A 19,680-nucleotide genomic window follows, 5' to 3' on the forward strand; every position below is an offset into this window, starting at 1 on the left:
AAAGGACAGAGTCAAAGAAATATAGAACACAGACAAACTGGGCTGCATCTAAAAGGGGAAAGCACTGAGAATTGCTGCCTGCAAACAGAGGAAGACAAAAAGGGAAATCAAGGGAGCAGAAATCAATTAGCGCATGAATCCGAAATTCAGGGCGGAGGAAACAAGAAAACAGGAACAAGGAAGTAGGTACAAAGGCAAGGAACCAGGAACCAGGGACTAGTCAAAAACAGGAACACTGCGATCGATGACCAGCGCTGGACTGAAGTAAGACTGAGGCTTTTAAAGCTGCTTAACGAGCACACGCCTCGGGTGTGCTGATTGCTGCACCTGCCGCCACAGCTGTTACCTATCCTCCACCCAACCTTGTGTTGCAAGGGTGGAGGTGGAGCAGTGGGCCAGGCATTCTGGGAAGCATAGTCATTTGGTTAAAGAAGCATGCTGGCTGCCAAAAACCTGGAATGGATCCGGAAGGGAAGTAGCTGGGAAAATAGGGATTTAGCGCTCCCAAATCATCACAGCACTGTAGCATAAAGTTCGGAGGAAAAGTCCAGTAGGGAATAAACCCCAAATCATGCCCCCAAATGGTGGGAACGGGAGCGAATCGTGACATCTGTATTCGTGCCATCTGTGCCCTGCAGCTCCCATTGGCCCCTCTTGAGATGTGCCTGGCTGCTCAGTCACTCTGCCAACTTGTGTGGTCCATGCTTATGCTGATGGTTGGTTGGTTTACTGGCAGGAGTACAGGGCTGGTGCAGTCTCCCTCAGGATACTGCTTTGTATGTTGCCTTACACTGGTGTCAGTCGATGGGGGGGCCTGTTTTTGTTTGTCTCATTTTTCTGCTCATGTTGCTGTACTTGAACCTTCACATGCCTGTGCTGCATCAGTGCGGCAATGGTGCCATGGCATGAATGGATGGCCACTCACAAGGCACTTGGAGCCCCTAGATTCATTTGTTCGTTGGCATGCATGGGTGGCTTGTACATTTCACTGGTTGCATTTGTGTCTTCATTGCACCTACGAGGAGTTGTGCAATGTGGCCTGGGAGTGGTGTACAGGCACTCAGTAGGGCCGTTTACGGTTGATTCGCGACGCCGTACTTCTCACCATGGCGGAATGATACATTCCGCCATGCTTGATGGCGTTAGGTACATGTCCGCTTGGATCGGAATTCGCGTACCATTACGCCATGGTGGTAATTACGGTTTGGCATGGCGCGCGTGCGCGTACTTGATGCAGTTAGCGTTGGCGTTCACTACGGTGTCGCTAATGGCATCGTACTTTACGGTGACGGGTCATAATCGCACCGAGCGCTATTCGATGGCGGTATTGCATTTCCGCCATCGTTTTTCGATTTCCGCCAGGGTCGTAATGAGGGCCATAGGGTGCTAGGAGACCAAAAATGCTATTGGAAAAGCACAAGGTCCTAATCAACCAAAACAAAATGCAATTTAAAAAAATCAGAGGGTACTAGACGATCAAACACTGCAGGTTAAATTCACAGGGTTTTAGGCAACCACAAAATGTAAGTTAAAAGGTGCAAGCAATATATGTATTTGTGGCAGATCATAACAGTGATCACACAGATGTAGGCCCTTTGACTTGCTTGGTAGATCTGCATGCATGTTACACTGGATGGAAGCGCTAAGGGGCACAATGGATGGCCCTGACACCTACCGGGTGCTTACTGGGCCAAAAAGGCCTTGGCATTAGGTTAAATACCCTTTACAGTGAAACCTAGTACTGGGTCGCCTGGGGAAAGGTAGCAAGTAGATGGCCCATAACCAGGCCGGCCAGTCCGGACTCTCCAAACCTGAAATGGCTCCTATATTGGTAGTGAAAGTCAAAGTATCTTTTTTCATTTTTTCTTTGTACCACTCTCTGATCAATGTGTACATTTATTTGTATTACAAGAGCTAATAATCTAGGATAGAACGTAGATCAGGTCAGAATTAAGTGGAGGGCATCTTTAGAATCTTTTGACAATTTTAGATTATGGAAGACTTTTTGAATTCTGGGCAACATGTTTCAGCCACCAATTGGTTAAACCGGGCCACATCAGACAGCAAATGCTTGGATTTTTGTTCCAAATTTTATAAATCTAAATCGGAGGCTTATTTTTTTGTATCGCGCATCAAATACTCAGGTCAGCTCTCTTGCTGAAACTTCAAAGCTGTATTACAAAGGATCATTTTATCTAACACGAGATTAGCCCAGGAAGTGGCCAACTCAACCAAAGCGCGAGGCTGCACCAGGATACACTTGTGATGGCAATGGCTTGAAATAAAGCATAACATGATCAACACTGGTGGTCATTTTGTGGTATGCAGGATATAGGTGGGCACTACGTCAGTAGTTCAATTTCATTCACTCTAGCTGTGTAATATGATTCGAATTTCTGTGGTTACTTTGGCCTGGAGCTACCAGTAGAAAAAGGTCCTATGGCATAAGGACCTAAAATTAATGAAAACAAGGTGAATCCACCCTAGTAAAACTGGTGCTCTCAGTTGGGCCCTGTCTGGGCTGCACAAGTGGGTGATGTGATACTTGTACGGTTTCCAAAATCATTAACTTCCAAAATTAAAGTCGTTGGAATTTTCAAAAATGAATTGTTTATTCACATTCCTTTATATTGCTTTCATGAAATATTATTATTTCATATTCCATGAGGTCAGACAAACATAATGGTTAATGTTTCATGTACATATGCCAATGCCTTTCGGTTGATAACCTTCTTCAGGCTGTACATCATATGTAAATTCTGTTATGCCCAACATACACTACAATTGGCAAATTACATTTCGAGTCATTTTGTGGTAGCCATTTTCATGCGCTGTGCAATCAAATGCCCAGAACCCATGTAGAGAGCTCAAAAAACCTGTTCCAAGATCCCAAAAACCAGCTCAGGAACTCACGGGAATGGTGGGAAGGCTTCTGGGTCAGGGTACAGGTGACATCCCCAAACTGTTAAAGAAGAAATTGAAATAGATTAACAACAGAATTTGGAGGTTTACCTGTCTATGTCACTTTCTATGGCAGCACAGGTGAGTGCAGTATGCCAAATTAACCCAAGGTGGGATCCTCATAGACCACTGGTACCTTGAGGTAAGGCCATAACATAAAACAGAAAGTAGTACCAGGGAGGAGAAGGAAAAACTGATGTGGGAAAGGAAGGAGGAGGTATATATTAAATGATTATTTCATTTTATTTTGATTTAGGTTTAAAAAAATATCGAAATCACAGAACATTTTTAATAAATTCTTTCTTAAAAAAGACATCCTAACATCATGCATACAATCATTCATTCACACCTAGTATAATTTCATAAAACATTACATTATTTAATTTAAAAAAATTCAGTTTCATTCCACTGTAATTAAAACAGTAGTTCACTATAAACAAAATATCGACTATCGATGCCCAACGGCATAGATCTTCTTTTGAAACAGGGCTTCCCAGTTGAACAATAGTTTGGACTTGACAGATTGAGTTTGTCTTCATCAGGATAAGTGAACATTAGAAAAATTCTAAAAACAAAAGCAAATAAAATGTAATTAAAATACCGACTCCTATTCCTTCTCATTCAATTTATCCAACAGATTGAAAGGTCAAAACTCTGGGGGCACCATAACTAATTAGTCTCATACCACAAAGTTAAACCAAAAAATTGGAACCCTCTAAATAAGATCAGTCCATAAATAACGCTAACGATTGATTGTGGCGAATTATTCCAGCATATCTATATGCAGAATATTACTGGTCCATCCGGACCCCTAAATTAATTGAGGGTCAGAGGTAAAAATAAGACATCATTAAGTCTTAATACAATAGTTCCATATCCCCGCCCACATCCCCACATCTAAAATTGCCATACTTCACTCTAAATAGCTTTGCATACGGATAATACCTGTACGTTAATTGTAAACTCCAGAGCCTCTGGAAAACAGTAATAATTTCCTGAGATAGATCTAGTAATACATAAGAACAGTAAATGCATAAATTCTATGCCTAACCGAGATGTAAACACGGGACAATCATCTATCCGAATCATTAGGAAATAAGCGCGGGAACGCAAGCAATACCTTTAGTCTGACCACGTAGGGTTCAAAACTTGCTTTTATGGTTCCACAACATGACATGGTGCTTCTCTGGAAAAAGCACAGAGCAACAAAAAAAGAAAGAGTAAAATAACAAAAACATGAAAATGAAAGAGATAAAGACACTGTGTGGCTGGAAACTGCCAAGAGTGCATTTTTACCTATAAAAGTATCCACTCGTTCGCACGCGCTCTTAGGGTGTGGTGAAATAAAGAAAACGAGTCGAAATCTGTACTTCTATCAAAGTCGCGGGAACCGCTAGCTTGGAAATCCAGTCTCTAATTTAACGAAACAAAAGAAATATGAGCACAGGGTAGGCACATGTCAATTGCTTCTAAACTGGAAAATAGAAAGCCCAAATTGACTCCTTACCTCGGTGCCTTCAATTACAAAGAAATCGAGGAACAGAGAAGAAATCAGTGCTTCTTCCAAAGTCACGGGAACCAATGGCTTTGAAATCCAATCTAGAATTTCCCAAAACAAAAGAAATACGGGCAAGGGATGAGCGCGTATAAATAGCTTCTAAGCTAAAAAATATATAGAGCCCCGACTAACGCCTTACCTCGGTGCCTGCCAAAGTCCAGGCTTGGAACAGGAAACGAATACCCATCCGTGCTTCTGGAACCAAAAAAGGATACTATAGTCCGTCTTTAATAGTGGCCGTTGACGCTAATAGAAACAAAAAAGGGACCACACTTCAAAATTGCCTAGCTTCGAGAGCTCCATCCCGAGATCTATTGTTTCACAAGCATAGCACAACATCTGCTATGCTGAACACAATTAAAGTGGCAACTCTCAGGTTTGCCTCAATGAACACAAGAAAAAACAAACTTAATAAGTACTAAATAGAAGAAATCATTGAAAAAAAATGAAATCATGAAACGAAAAATGCGTGAAAGGACGGCACACTTAATATCTTAAGCCGTTCATTGGGGAAAGGAAGACAAAAGAGGAATAGTCGCCTATAACCATATTGGAAAAAAGGCAAAATCTGAGCATAAATAGCAGAGGAAAATATAGGTGTAGTCCCTGATAAAACAAAGAGACAGTCCTTAGCGTACATTTGTGGTGAATCACTGATTAAACCAAATGATGGATCAGGGCTCATCTAGCTAATGTCATAAAGGAGTATAGTACAAAACGGGCTCGCCCAACCAGGGGCTCAATATCATAAGGGCAACTTCACTCTTGATTCTGTAGTCAGTAAGGCTCTGGGTGACAGAGGACCATTACAACTTGCTTCCGCCACAGCCCATTCATCAGGTATCGGTGCCAAGAAATCAATTATGAAGTCACAAATAAAGGCAAGGTGATAGGCTCTAAAGTTCGACACTCTTAGCTCTAATGTGATATATGCAATAATATGTCCTTGTAAAAAGGCTTACATTGGGAAAACTTCCTGAGCAGTTAAATTACGTATAGGGGAGCATAAATCAAAGATTAGAATGGGGCAAATGGCCGCACCTTTAGTTATGCAATTCTCAGAAATGAAACATAGTCCAGAAGATGTTAAATGGTGTATTTTAGAAAAAGTGTTTGGTACAGATGTCTTCAATATGGCGGCCCACCTATCGCAAAAAGAGCAGTGGTGGATATACCACACTAAAAGCCTAACCAGAGGTTTGAATAAGCAAGAAGAGTGGAATTGATTCCTCATTAGGGGCTATATTTAGTACTTATTAAGTCTGTTTTTTCTTGTGTTCATTGAGGCAAACCTGAGAGTTGCCACTTTAATTGTGTTCAGCATAGCAGATGTTTTGCTATGCTTGTGAAACAATAGATCTCGGGATGGATGTTCGGCACGGAGCTCTCGAAGCTAGGCAATTTTGAAGTGTGGTCCCTTTTCTGTTTCTATTACCGTCAACGGCCACTATAAAAGACGGGCTATAGTATCCGTTTTTGGTTCCAGAAGCACGGATGGGTATTCGTTTCCTGTTCCGAGCCGGGACTTTGGCAGGCACCGAGGTAAGGCGTTAGTCGGGGCTCTATATATTTTTTAGCTTAGAAGCTATTTATACGCGCTCATCCCTTGCCCGTATTTCTTTTGTTTTGGGAAATTCTAGATTGGATTTCCAAGCCATTGATTCCCGTGACTTTGGAAGAAGCACTGATTTCTTCTCTGTTCCTCGATTTATTTGCAATTGTAGGCACTGAGGTAAGGCGTCAGTTTGGGCTTTCTATTTTCCAGCTTAGAAGCAATTGACATGTGCCTACCCTGTGCTCGTATTTCTTTTGTTTTGTTAAATTAGAGACTGGATTTCCAAGCTAGCGGTTCCCGCGACTTTGGAAGAAGTACAGATTTCGACTCGTTTTCTTTATTTCACCGCTCCGTAAGAGCGTGTGCAAACTAGCAGATACTTTTATAGGTAAAAATGCACTCTTGGCGGTTTCCAGCCACACAGTGTCTTTATCTCTTTCATTTTCATGTTTTTGTTATTTTACTCTTTCTTTTTTTGTTGTTCTGTGCTTTTTCCAGAGAAGCACCATGTCATGTTGTGGAACCATAAAAGCAAGTTTTGAACCCTAAGTGGTCAAACTAAAGGTATTGCTTGCGTTCCCGCGCTTATTTCCTAATGATTCGGATAGATGATTGTCCCGTGTTTACATCTCGGTTAGGCATAGAATTTATGCATTTACTGTTCTCATGTATTACTAGATCTATCGCAGGAAATTATTACTGTTTTCCAGAGGCTCTGGAGTTTACAATTAACGTACAGGTATTATCCGTATGCGAAGCTATTTGGAGTGAAGTTGGCAATTTTAGATGTGGGGATGTGGGCGGGGATATAGAACTATTGTATTAAGACTTAATGATGTCTTATTTTTACCTCTGACCCTCAATTAATTTAGGGGTCCGGATGGACTAGTAATATTCTGTATATAGATATGCTGGAATATTCGCCACAATCAATCGTTAGCGTTATTTATGGACTGATCTTATTTAGAGAGTTCAATTTTTTTGGTTTAACTTTGTGGTATGAGGCTAATTAGTTATGGTGCACCCGGAGTTTTGACCTTTCAATCTGTTGGATAAATTGAATGAGAAGGAATAGGAGTCGGTATTTTAATTACATTTTATTTGCTTTTGTTTTTAGAATTTTTCTAATGTTCACTTATCCTGATGAAGACAAACTCAATCTGTCAAGTCGAAACTATTGTTCAACTGGGAAGCCCTGTTTCTAAAGAAGATCTATGCCGTTGGGCACCGATAGTCGATATTTTGTTTAGAGTGAACTACTGTTTTAATTACAGTGGAATGAAACTGAATTTTTTTAAATTAAATAATGTAATGTTTTATGAAATTATAGTAGGTGTGAATGAATGATTGTATGCATGATGTTAGGATGTCTTTTAAAGAAAGAATTTATTAAAAATGTTCTGTGATTTTGATATTTTTTTATACCTAAATCAAAATAAAATGAAATAATGATTTAATATATACCTCCTCCTTCCTTTCTCACATCAGTTTTTCCTTCTCCTCCCTGGTACTACTTTCTGTTTTATGAGTGCAGTATGCCAGCCTGGTTATTTCATTTTGCAGGTTCTACGTAAAATCTTGCCTTTACTTCCTGCTCGACTGCGCCCCATTGTGGTGGCCACGTTGATTTCTAGCAGGATTGATTACTGTAATGCTCTTTTTCTGGCCCAGCCGACTAGCTTGATCCGCTGGCTTCAATTGCTTCAGAACCTAGCCGGCCGGGTTGCTACCGCAACCCTGTATGGCGCTCATATTAGCCCGGTATTGCACTGTTTGCACTGGCTTCCAGTGCAGCAGCAGATCACCGTTAAATCCCTATGCATTGTTCACCGGGCGGTCTATCAGGTTGGACCAGAACTCCTTCAGGATAAGTTCCAGCTTTACATTCCCAATCAGACTCTCCGCTCTAGTAGCGACCGTTTGGTTGTGCTTCCAAGGTTTCGCCTTCAGAGAGTGATGGCGGGGCCTTCTCTGTAGTGGCTGGTAAGATGTGGAACAGTCTTCCTTTTGAACCTAAGTCTATTGAGAATAACTTAACCTTCCGGCCTACTTAAGACCACTCTTTTCTGCTGATTCTCCTCTACTTGATTATGGCTTTGCTGTGTACTTCTTCACACTAAAATGCCTTTGGGTGTATATGCACGTTACAAGTTTACCAATAGAATAGAATAGAATGTATACACAAGAGATATGATAACAGCCTACGCACAAAGGAACATCTGTAATACAACATGAAAGTCAGGAATTTACCCCCAGCTCTTAGCCCTTCTACTGCTAAGAATGTTGTATATCACATTCTTGACACTTTTTCCAATCCCTAAAAACGTGACATGCTCATTCCAAATGCAAAATTGTGCTTGGCACTGCAGAGAAATGCATGAAGCAGTACTGGGGTTAAGGACTATATATGGAAAGTGAAAGTGCATACAAGTAATCAATCCTTCCCACCAGTCCAGTCCATAAGTGAGGAATATAGAGAGACAGCCAAGGGAAGTAAAGCAGCTTTGACACCACTCCCAAGGGCTACCCATTATTGTACAGTCTCTTGCCCATGAAATCCAACAGTACTCTGGAAAGTATAAAAGGTCAGAAAACGCTGCAGTCATGGATGATCCAAAAAAAAAAGATGATGATAGAAGCCGCAGGTTGGATGCCAGGCAAAAACAAGAAAACACAAAAAGGTGCCCTGTAATGGATGCCTACTTACCCATGGGAGAAGCTGCCTGAAAACTGCCAGAGGAGTAAGCCAATGTCTTTGGAGAGTGGGGTCTCAAGTCTGTTTTAGTATGGATTGTGAGACAGTGGCAGCAAGCAAAACCTGGAACATGCATAGGAAAATGTTGAATTTCACAATCTCCACACATGCCTTTTATACTGACATAGGCTGCCCCACTATAAACCCAACTGACAATCTTAGATAACCCATGATTCTACCAATTTAGGCCAATGACAGCTCAAGGAGACCTCAATAATGAAACAACAAAAACATATGTCCCTTTATATCTGGAACTGACAGTATTCATGGAGGCCCAAAGGAAGAAACTTGTGAGGCTGAACAGGAGCTTGTAGGAGCACTAGAGCCAGAACTCCAGCTAAATCAAGCATAATAACATATCTAAAACAGTTCAGGAATGATGTTGTACCACATTTGTCAGACCCAAACCACCCTGTTGAATACAACTGCAAAACTAAATCTTACACCAAACTGACGTGCAACTATAATATTGCAGATCAAATGGCTTGAGCCAAGATAAAATCCAATAAATAGCAAGCCACTAGACATTGCATATTGCATGTTCCATTCGAATAAAAGTCTGAAACTGATTAAAGAACATGATATAAACAAAGTAAATGCCATTGTAAAAGACAATGGGCCTCATTACACGGAAGGCGGTAATGGTTAACGGCCACCGTTAATGGTAACGGTGACCGTTAACCATTACCGCCTTACTACGAGGTCCCTTAGCGGGTTGGTGCTTTAACGCCTGCTTTTTGCAGGCGTTAAAAACCAACCCGCTAAGGGACCTCGGAGCTAATTACGGCACCGCAAAATTGCGGTGCCGTAATTAGCGCCTTCCCCATTCCCATAGAGCCCTATGGGGCAGAAATGGGAATGGGGAAGGGCAATGGCGGAAGGGGGATTTACCGCCCCACCAACCTTGGAATGGGGCGGTAAATCCCCTTTCCGCCAAGGCGGTGCCGGTATTTTACCGGCATGAGCCATGGCGCTAATAGCGCCATGGCTCACCGCCTTCCGTGTAATGAGGCTCAATGTGACAAATCCTCGGATGTCATCCCTTCGGCTCTAGGGGAGTCCCTTCTCATGAGGCCATGGAGGTCAGGCTGCTGCCCGATAGTCCCACTGGGGGTGGTACTCAGCGGGAGAATTTCAGGGAGAGAGATCCCCCTATGATACTAGGGACCACTGTCTGGTGAACATCAGTTCCCCTCACCTTACACTGATACACCTTTCTACCCCATCACACCAACACTATCCCTAATGTTCCCATATGTTTTTGTAGATCGATCAGTATAGGAAGTACTTGGACGAGGAAGAGTGTAGGCTCCACAAACGGAGAGTATCCTTTAAGTATTGAGACGACGGAGAAACCAATTGACCCACTGGAAGATTTCCAGGTTTATAATGAAGAGGCGTGCAGAGCTGTGCAGATGGCTCTTCAATACCAAAGCAAGCATTCTAGCTGCATCCAGGGAGATACGAAGTAACCTGTCAATAAAAGAGAAGAGGGACAACCAATATTGTCTGAACCGCCCTGGAGGAACTGGGCGATTTGAAGCCGGATGAATCAGAGTTGCCTCAAGAGCTCAGACAGGGACACTCATACTGCAGGCAGAGGTATATCAGGATAGACCACCATGGACATGCCAGAGAAGGCGGAGAAGCAACTGGCAGCTAGCTAGTCTAGTAAGCTGGTACATGTGGTCAGCTGGATACACACAGCCCAAGAATAGGGGGACGCTGCTGAGCCGCCACAGTCCCTTGAGAAGCAGAGAAAGACCTGAACAGGGAGGCACAGAAGCCCATAAGCGACCGAAGGATGCCGGTAAACACCCTAGAGAGCTCTGGGTGGCCGGAATGGTTGATGGGGCCCCCAAAGGGCAAAATATTAAAGGGAGACAGGTCTGGGACCCGCAACCCATAACATGCAACCTCCTAAGCCATCATCCTCAAGGTTAGTACTTGGCAGGATAGTGAACTACGTCAGCCAAAATTCGGAGAAGCAAACGAAGCCCGGGTCTCAGACCCGCAACCACAGGAGAGCTAGACATTAAACCATCTTCCTCATTGCAATACCTGGCAGGCAAGTGAACCAGGTCTCCCTGAGCAGGAGAAGAGAAACATCTGGGTCTGGGACTCACTCCCACAGAACTGTGTAAACCTTGGAGAAAAGCCAGGGGAAGAGAGGCATTCCCCCTCGTACTGAGCATCGCTAAAATCAAACCTAAAGAAGGTCAGGGGAAGAGAGTCATTCTACTTGCACTGGGAACTGTAAAAAGCCAGAGAAAAAGCAATGTGAATTGTCAGAGCAAGTTGGAGGCTTGACCAGGCGTAAGTCATTCACCCTGGAGTGGTAAAAGTCATGAGAAAGACTAAAGGAAGAGTGTTGTTCCTCTGTGAGTCTTGTAAAGCACAAGAACACTTGAAAAGAAGGAAAGTGGAATAGAATTCCCCCCCCTTGACATTGGGAAACTTGAGGAAAGCCAAAAGGGATGAGGGAAAGAGAACCATATCCCCTGGTGCTGTGTACTGTGGAGACACGAGAGATCAGGAGAAAGAATCCTTACATCCCCTTACATCCCCAGGTATTGTACATCGTAAAGCCAAGCCTGCAGTCTGAACTGTGACTTTACAGCACCTCAAGCTGGAACTTTGTGTTGTATCCTGGAAACTAACTGAGAACTGGAGAAGTGAGTAATTCTCTCAGGCACAGTTCCCATCTACCAAATGGAACTATAATCCAGAGTCCAGAAGAAGGGAATCATTCATCTCGACCAAGAAGACACAGTATTTCTTTAGTTTAGTTAATAGTGTAAGGGATATTAGTAGGCATTTTGGCACACAACGGTGGACTCACATTCAGACAGATTCCTTAGTTTCTTATTTGAGGTAGGGAAACCACTCTTATATTTAGGGAGAGATTTCCTCTTTAGTTTTGAACAAATAAAAGTCTTTGTCAACAATCATGCCACCTGTGCATCAGTCTCCTCCTTCTGCACCCTTAAAACAAGCAGAACATTTTTGTTGTTAATATCTTCTGAATCAACGGGCACAGAACTGTACAAAGCCCTACATAATAAAACCCCTGCCTGACCTAAAACAGCATCTCCCTGGCAGTGATCTATTTGGGGAATTTGGGAAGGTAGAAGAGGATACATATAGCTGAGTGGAGACCAGCGGAAACTATTGTCTAATTGTAGATTGGAAGAGAGCAATCTGTTGGATATTAGCATACAGTTCAGAATCAAAACGCAAACCCTAAGTTTAAAGTAAGGCTTGAGCCACCTCGAACTTGGCCATGTGGCAAATAAACTTAAAACTGTAATAACTGTACATACGACTCACCCTAATTCAGTCGCCCTCAATCCTGCAATCCCACAACAAAGCCTCCACCTTCCCACCGCTCTATCCCTTGAACACAGGATGGAGCCACTGACATGCTAATGTTCAGGGACATCTCAATTAAGGCACAAGAAGGGGCCTCCCATGTGCCAAGCTGAAAGCCATAATTCCTAAACCAATCAGTCCATCAATCCAAGTAATGCACTTCATCACATTTAGTCCTGCCCTTATTTGTTACATCACTTATGTAAATTGGTCCAGACATCAAGATAGTAACTCCTTTGAATATATTACATATTTGTATCTATATTGTCACAGTGTGGTTTGGATAAACATAAGACTCAACACATGGGAACTTTAGTTAAATCTTGATTTAGTCCTGTAAATCACAGGGGTTGGAGGAAGGCCTATGGGAACATGGCGAGCAAGTTAGAATGAAAGCGGGATGTGGCTAAAGACAATATGGTGTGGGAGGAAAAAGGGTAAGAGAAATAAGGGCAAGTTTAACTCTATGTGAGACCAATGGTCCGAAAACCAGATTCTATAAACTAGAAAAAAGGTCCAAAGTGAGGGTAACTTTACCCTCAAGGAACCCTTTTGGGGTTGGTGTCCTTGGTCTGCAGGTCAATACTTGTTACTTTCTGGGAGTGTCTGGCAATCGCTGGGGTCGATGGGCCAAACCTACCACCTGCTAGGAGGCTTGGACCATCTCTAAACTTTATGGATCAACATCCATCACCCCTTGGAGAGGGGGCTAAATGCCTCTGGTCTCAATGGGCCAACAATAGTCACCTCCTGGAAGAGGTTGGCTTTAAGCAAATGTGGGGATCAAATATCCTTGATTTTCCTTGGTGGGCTTGCTTGTCCTACCAGACTATGGTTAATTGATGTGGCTAACCTCTTTCTCTTTCTCTTTCTCTCTGGCTGGGTCTTCAGACGTTAGCCCTACCAGTTTCAGAACCCAGGTCAACAGGGTTTTCACATTTTCAGCCCTGTTGATTTGGCCTTACTCCAACCCTGCCTTCGCTGGTCTTATCACCTGATTGTTGACATTCTCTCTGGCCTCTTTTTGTTGGGTTGGCCAATGAATGTCTCCTATTCAGGAGCTCTACGTCCCTCCTCTAACTTTGATCTCTTCCTGTTATTCTCCCACTCTCTCCCTCCACTTCTCTCCTCCAACCTCATCTTGTTCCAATTCTCACCCTTCTTCATCCTCCTAATGCATCTCTATCTTCATCCAACTCCATTTCCCATATGTAATCCTTGAACATCCTCTGACATTCTTCTGCACCGCAAACCCGTTCCTTTATCTCCTCACTTCCTCCAACCTCCTGTTCTCTGTTGATTTTCTCTTCCTCCTCCTTGTTTTCAGGCTTGTCCATTTCAGCTCATGCAGGAAGGCGGTCATGTTAATGCGATCATGGGCCCTAAATTCCTGAATTGTAGTACTCGTATGTGGTTACGGCTGTTTTTCGAGGACAGTGGGCCTCATTCCGAGGCAGCCGGTCCGGTATTAAAGTGCCGGTATTCATGTATATGTTTACGGGACCAGCCGACTACAGGTTTGCCGTTGGGGCACCTGAGTTACCTCCAGCTAAAAGCTGGAGTTAAGGCAGGCCCACTACTGGGAAAGAACTCTGTCATATGTGGCACCGTTATTGCAGGTGCTGGTAATGGCGGCAAATCCACCCATGGAGTCCTAAGGAACTCCATGAATGGGGATTTACACCATTACTCCGGCACTCGTAATCCGCAGGTAATGCCGCCAAACTGAGTGCTGGGAATTGTAATAGCCTTTGCCGGTATCCTGGCAGGTTTACCGCTAGGATACAGGCAAGGTCATAATGATGCCCGGTGTCTGTTCTCCTTTTATAGGCGGTATTGGGAAACCTTGGTGAGAGAGCTGATGAGGGGAGAGAGGTCCTGGAGGATTCCTCGTGTACCACCTCCAGAGGTTGCACAATGTGACCGGTGGCATACCGTGACTCTTAGAATCTCCTGCCGCCCTCAGCATTTCTTAGCCAAGTGTCTTCTTCACAAGATGAAAATATAATTTTCAAGGAAAACACTGCCAATTGCATGGGTGGGAGTATAAAAAATGCTCCAGCATCCTATAATACTCCTATTGCATACCAACTGTCATAGGGTCGATTACACCAATGAAAGGGTGTGAGAGACAGGCCTAAATACTGTGAATAGGAAAAGTAGGACAAAAATATAAAGAAGATGTCCAGTAAGGAACAAGTTACTTACCTGTAACTGTTGTTCTCCAGCATGGGTCTGGCATGGATTCACATGCTCATGAATATTCCCCGTCGTCAGGCAGGGAATCCTCGATAAAGAAAAAATCAGTATCAGTTGTGTTTCTGATCTGTCTTTCTTAGTAGTAACAAATCAATGATCTCTGGGTCATACTGCCCCCAGCCAATGACTGCCCTCTCCCTAAGCCCCGCCTCTGGCAGCCATCCTCAGAGGGTTCGCATGTGAATCCATGCCAGACCCATGCTGGAGAACAACAGTTACAGGTAAGTAACTTGTTCCTTCTCCAGCATGGGGTCTGGCATGGATTCACATGCTCATGAATAAAAGAATACCTAGCAGTATACACATGCACAACCACGGGAGGTGGCAACAGGCTCAACATTAAGCAATACAACAACTCAACATTAAGCATCTCTTACCTCCTCACCAGGCTAACCTTAAGCGAACAGGTTGCGCAGCACTGCTTGGCCGACCCTGGACTCCTCCCTGGAGTCCCGATCGACTCAGTAGAATCTTGTGAAGGTGTGCGTCGACCTCCACGTAGCAGCCCTGTAGATGTCCAGCAGGGGCACACCAGACAGGAACGCTGTGGTAGCAGCGATCGCTCTGCTCGAATGGGCTCTCGGACGGCCGGGCAGCGGTCGGTTTGCCAACCGGTGACAATGCATGATGCAGCTGGAGAGCCATCTGGAAATGGAAGTCTTCGAGAGAGCCTTCCCTTGATTCACAGACCCAAAGTTCACGAATAGCTGTGACGTCTTCCGAAAACTCTGCGTGCCGTCCACGTAGAACTTCAGCGCTCTAGCTACATCCAGCGAGTGCAAAGTCCTCTCGGCCGGCGTCGAAGGCGATGGGAAGAAAACTGGTAACACAAAGGGCTCGTTGAGGTGGAAGTCAGACGGCACCTTGGGCATGAAGGAGGGGTGCGTCCTAAGCACTACCCTTGTGTCATGAAAAGTCAAGTATGGAGGCTTGGAAGATAGGGCCTGAATCTCACCCACTCGTCGTGCAGAGGTGATGGCCACGAGGAACGCTGTCTTCCATGACAGGAACTTCAAGGGCGCCGAATGCATAGGCTCGAATGGGGCTCCCATGAGCCTGGTCAGCACCACATTAAGTTCCCACGCCGGGGCAGGAGCCTTCACCAGCGGGAATGAACGGAATAGTCCCTTCATAAATTCCTTTACCAGGCGATGAGATCACAAGGACGCCCGTCCCGTAGTCCTGGTATATCGGGAGATGGCAGCCAGATGTATTTTTCTGGAGGCGTGGGCCAGTCCAGCTTTGGCCAGCGACAGTAAATACGGCAGCACTTGAGGGGCCGTAATCCGCAGAGGGTTAATCTTCTGTGCACGGCACCAGACAGAGAACCTCTTCCATTTATGACCATAACACTTGAGAGTTGAGGATGCCCTGGCCTTTGCAAGAACCTCTCTTCAATCAGCCGGGGTATCGTACCCTCCAAACTCTAGAGCTGCAGGAGCCAGGCCTGCAAGTTCAGCGACTGTGGGTCGTGGTGTAGAATGGCGCCTCCTTCTCTGGAGAGAAGATCCGCGTCTGACGGCAGCCTGACTGGCGGGGACGTTGACAAGTCCAGAAGGTCCGTGAACCAGACCTGCCTCTGCCACGCCGGTGCGACGAGGATCATCCTGCACCTGGACTTCTTGAGCTGGCTGATGAGGCGGAGCAGCAACGGCAATGGACGGAACGCGTATAGAAACAGTCCATCCCAAGTGAATGAGAAAGCATCGCCCATGCTCCTCGGTTGTGGGAACCTGCTGGCGAACCTCTGGCACTTGGAGTTCGCCGCCGTCGCGAACAGGTCGATATGGGGTTTGCCCCATCGTTGGAAGAGTCGATCCACTTGATCCTGGCGCAGTTCCCACTCGTGGCACGAGCGCAGCTCCCTGATGAGTGAGTCAGCGATGGTGTTTTTTATTCCTGCCAGGTGGAAGGGAACCATAAACATCCCCTGGGCGATGGCCCAGTGCCACAGATCCTGGGCCTCCTTGGATAGGGCTGGGGATCTGGTGCCTCCCTGCCTCCGTATGTAGAACATTGTGGTGGTGTTGTCGGTGAAGATCCTCACCACTTTGTCCTTGAGGGACGGGAGGAATGACTTGAGCGCCCAGAACACTGCACGGAGCTCCAAGATGTTGATGTGAAGAGACCTCTCCTCTGGGAGCCAAAGGCCTCTTGCGTGGAGATCTCCGGTGTGGGGCCCCCAACCCTCCAGAGAGGCGTCCATAGTCACCGTCTCCTGAAACGCCTGGGTTTGAAAGTCTGTGCCCATCGTGAGGTGAGCCCTGGTGCCCCACCATAGGATCACCTGACGGAACTCCTCGGCGAGGGGGATCCTGTCCTCGAAGCAGTCCCCCGCCTGAAACCAGCAGGCGTCGAGGAACTCCTGTAGCGGACGCATCCGAAGTCTGCAAAGGGGCACAAGGTAGATGCATGAGGACATCATCCCGAGAAGGGACTTGATGGACCTCACCCCGGCCACGTCCGTGGCTAACAGTCGCCGTACCTTGCCCAGGATGGTTTTGGTCCTCTCCTCTGAAGGGGAGGCCAATTGCTCCACTGTATCGAGCTTCGCCCCCAAAAACAGTGCTACTTGCGACGGAACCAGGTGGGATTTGGGGTAGTTGATGGAGAACCCCAGCTCTGTGAGAAACCGGATGGTCCTCGCCGTATGATCGACGGCGAGTTCCCTTGACCTTGCCCGGATTAGCCAGTCGTCCAGGTAGGGGTAGACATGGATCCCCTGCAGGCGCAGCCGCGCCACCACTGGTGCCAGGCCCTTAGTGAAAACCCTGGGTGCCGACTTTAATACGAACGGTAGGGCTCTGAATTGGTAGTGGCGTCCTTGAACCACGAACCTGAGGAACTTCCTGTGCCTTTTTAGAATGGGGATGTGGAAGTAAGCATCCTCCAGGTCCAGCGACGATAGGATGTCGCCTTGCTCCAGCTGTCCCAGTACGTGCTGGAGGGTGAGCGTCCAGAATTTCTGTGCCTTGATGTATTTGTTTAACCGACGCAGGTCTAAGATGGGGCGCCAACCGCCTGTCTTCTTCCTGATGAGGAAGTACCTTGAGTATACTCCGGAGCCCCCGAGCCTCCTGGGGACGAGCTTGATGGCACCTTTCTTGAGCATCGCCTTTACCTCCAACAGCAGTTGAGGGATGTGATTCTCCTTCCTGGCCACGGGAGGAATGCAAGGGCACTTCTTTAGGAATTCCAGCGAGTGCCCGTTGGCCAGGGTGTCCAACAACCAACGATCAGTGGAGATGGACTCCCACACCCTGACGAACTTCGTCAGTCGGCTTCCCACTGGGATGCTTCGGTGGGGGCCCGACCACTCGGCCAGGTCAGTCTTGCTTGGAAGCAGACTTGCCTCCTTGGCCTCCTTGGCGACGATGGCGGGAACCCCCTTGCTTGCCGCGACCTCTGTAGGCCTCCTGGGAAGAGGAGCGGGCCGCCTGGCGGTAGGTGGAGGAGCCACCGCTGGATCCTTTGGAGGCACCCTGTCTGCCTCCAAAGCTCCGAAAGGGCCGTCGCTGTTGAAGCACCGCAAGGGCCCGGGCCGTCTCCGAGTCGGTCTTGATGGCCTGTAGAGACTCATCCACTGCCTTACCAAAGAGGTTGTTGCCGTCGAACGGCATGTCCAACACTCTGGCCTGGACGTCCTGGCGAAAGTCTGTTGCCTTGAGCCATCCTCGTCATCGGAGGCAAACTCTGTTGCCCAGTTGGCGAAATCAGGTATCGGCAATGTCCGTTGCCACCGTAATGGCGTGATCCGACACCACCTCACCCTCCTGCAGAATTTCTAGGGCCTCTGCCCTTTTGTCATCAGGCAGGAAATCTAGCAGGGGAGCTATCTTGAACCAGAGCTCCGCCTGTCGTAGCGGGCCACGATCGCTAAGGCATTGGCCGCCTTAATCGTTGTCGCCGCCGACGAGATGACTCGTCGTCCCATAGAGTCCAACTTCTTACCCTCGCTGTCCGGCGGGGAAGTGGAAGTTGAAGCCCGCTGCCTTCTTCTTAGCCGCTGCCGAGACGACCGAGTCTGGCGTGGGCTGGGCCCTGAGGCACAAGGGGGCGGCATCAGGGACTCGGTACTTCTTCTCGTACCTGTCCCTCTTGGCGGGTGTCGTGGCAGGGTTCTTGAGGACATCAAGCCCCTTGTCCCAGATGTCGTTGAGTAAAGGCACCGCGAGGACCGTCTTCCTCTTAACCTCTCGTGGTTCATACAGAAACCCCTCCTTTTTCTGTTCTTCAGGGCAGAGCTGGAAGAGCTCGGATGCCCTGGTTATCATGGCGTGGAAAGAGCCAACCTCGTCGGCTGGGGACGCCCGCGGGGGGGGGGGTGATGACGGGATGTCTGCTGTGTCATCGCCGCCATCGTCATCCGTCCCCATCGCCGTATCCGTCACCGTATCCTCTCCTGGCGAGGGGGATGAGGGGTCCGCCGGCCTCGCGGGCACGAAGGGCGGAGAGGGGTGGACTCTCCTCCGCTTGTTCGGAGGGTTTCCCGACGGGCCTGGTTCTGGATCCTCCGTCGGGTCCGTGGTAATCTTGTCCTTATCTCGGTACATAAGGATTGGATTGCCAACAAAATGGCCGCCGAGCTATCCTGGGGCTCGGGCAATGGCTGCGACGGACGGGATGGCCGCTCCACTGGGCCCTGTTCGTCGTCCTCATCGATATCTTCGATCACGTCGGCAGGGACCGTCCCCTGGGATCGAACCTTCTCGAACCTCTCGTTGAGGTTTATAAACCTCTTGTTGAGGCCTATGGACCTTTCTTGAGGCCCCTCTCGGTCTCCACCAGTTCCTCCTCAGAGTCTGATTCCGAGTCTGTAACGGCCACCGCCCCCCCCCTCTTTTTCAGCTGGGGGCTTCACGGGGGTCTTAGCGGTGGGCTGGAAAGAGGATTCCCTCCACGGCGGCAGGGATACTCTGGGCCCAGAGGCCGTTTCCATTGGCATAGTCCCAGCCAGGGTCGCAGAGACCACTTCGGTAGAGGCCTTAGCCGGGTGGATCAAGGCCCTCACCACCTTAGGTGAGTCCTGGGCCTTTGCCTTGGCGGGAGGGTCAACGCCTCGCTCCCCCTTCGAGATCGACCGGGTCCGCTCCAGCGGCCTACCCGGGTTCTCCGGACTTCCTCTTCCCCGAACCAGAGCGCTGGCTCGTGGCCGAACGTGCCGGGGAAGTAGCGCCCTGCTTGGCAACCTAAGAGCCCGACCTTTTGGCGCTCCCGGAG

General features: G+C 47.1%; 1 protein-coding gene and 1 long non-coding RNA gene across 3 annotated transcripts in view; one reads left to right on the plus strand and one right to left on the minus strand.

The window, feature by feature from the left end:
• The window catches only part of MAPK8IP2 (mitogen-activated protein kinase 8 interacting protein 2), a 451,558-nt gene that overhangs the window by 371,145 nt on the left and 60,733 nt on the right, over window positions 1-19,680 (plus strand). The gene's annotated exons all lie outside the window — the stretch shown is intronic.
• LOC138514158 (uncharacterized) overlaps window positions 2,588-19,680 on the minus strand; it is a 62,338-nt gene continuing 45,245 nt past the window's right edge. The window contains exons 2-3 of the long non-coding RNA XR_011281887.1: window positions 8,782-8,892; window positions 2,588-2,962 (exon numbers count right to left, since the gene is read on the minus strand). This is a non-coding gene — a long non-coding RNA (uncharacterized lncRNA). The remainder of the gene's footprint in view (window positions 2,963-8,781; window positions 8,893-19,680) is intronic.

This window comes from Ambystoma mexicanum, chromosome 12, assembly GCF_040938575.1.
Source record: "Ambystoma mexicanum isolate Mex_15411 chromosome 12, UKY_AmexF1_1, whole genome shotgun sequence".
Lineage (NCBI taxonomy): Eukaryota > Metazoa > Chordata > Amphibia > Caudata > Ambystomatidae > Ambystoma > Ambystoma mexicanum.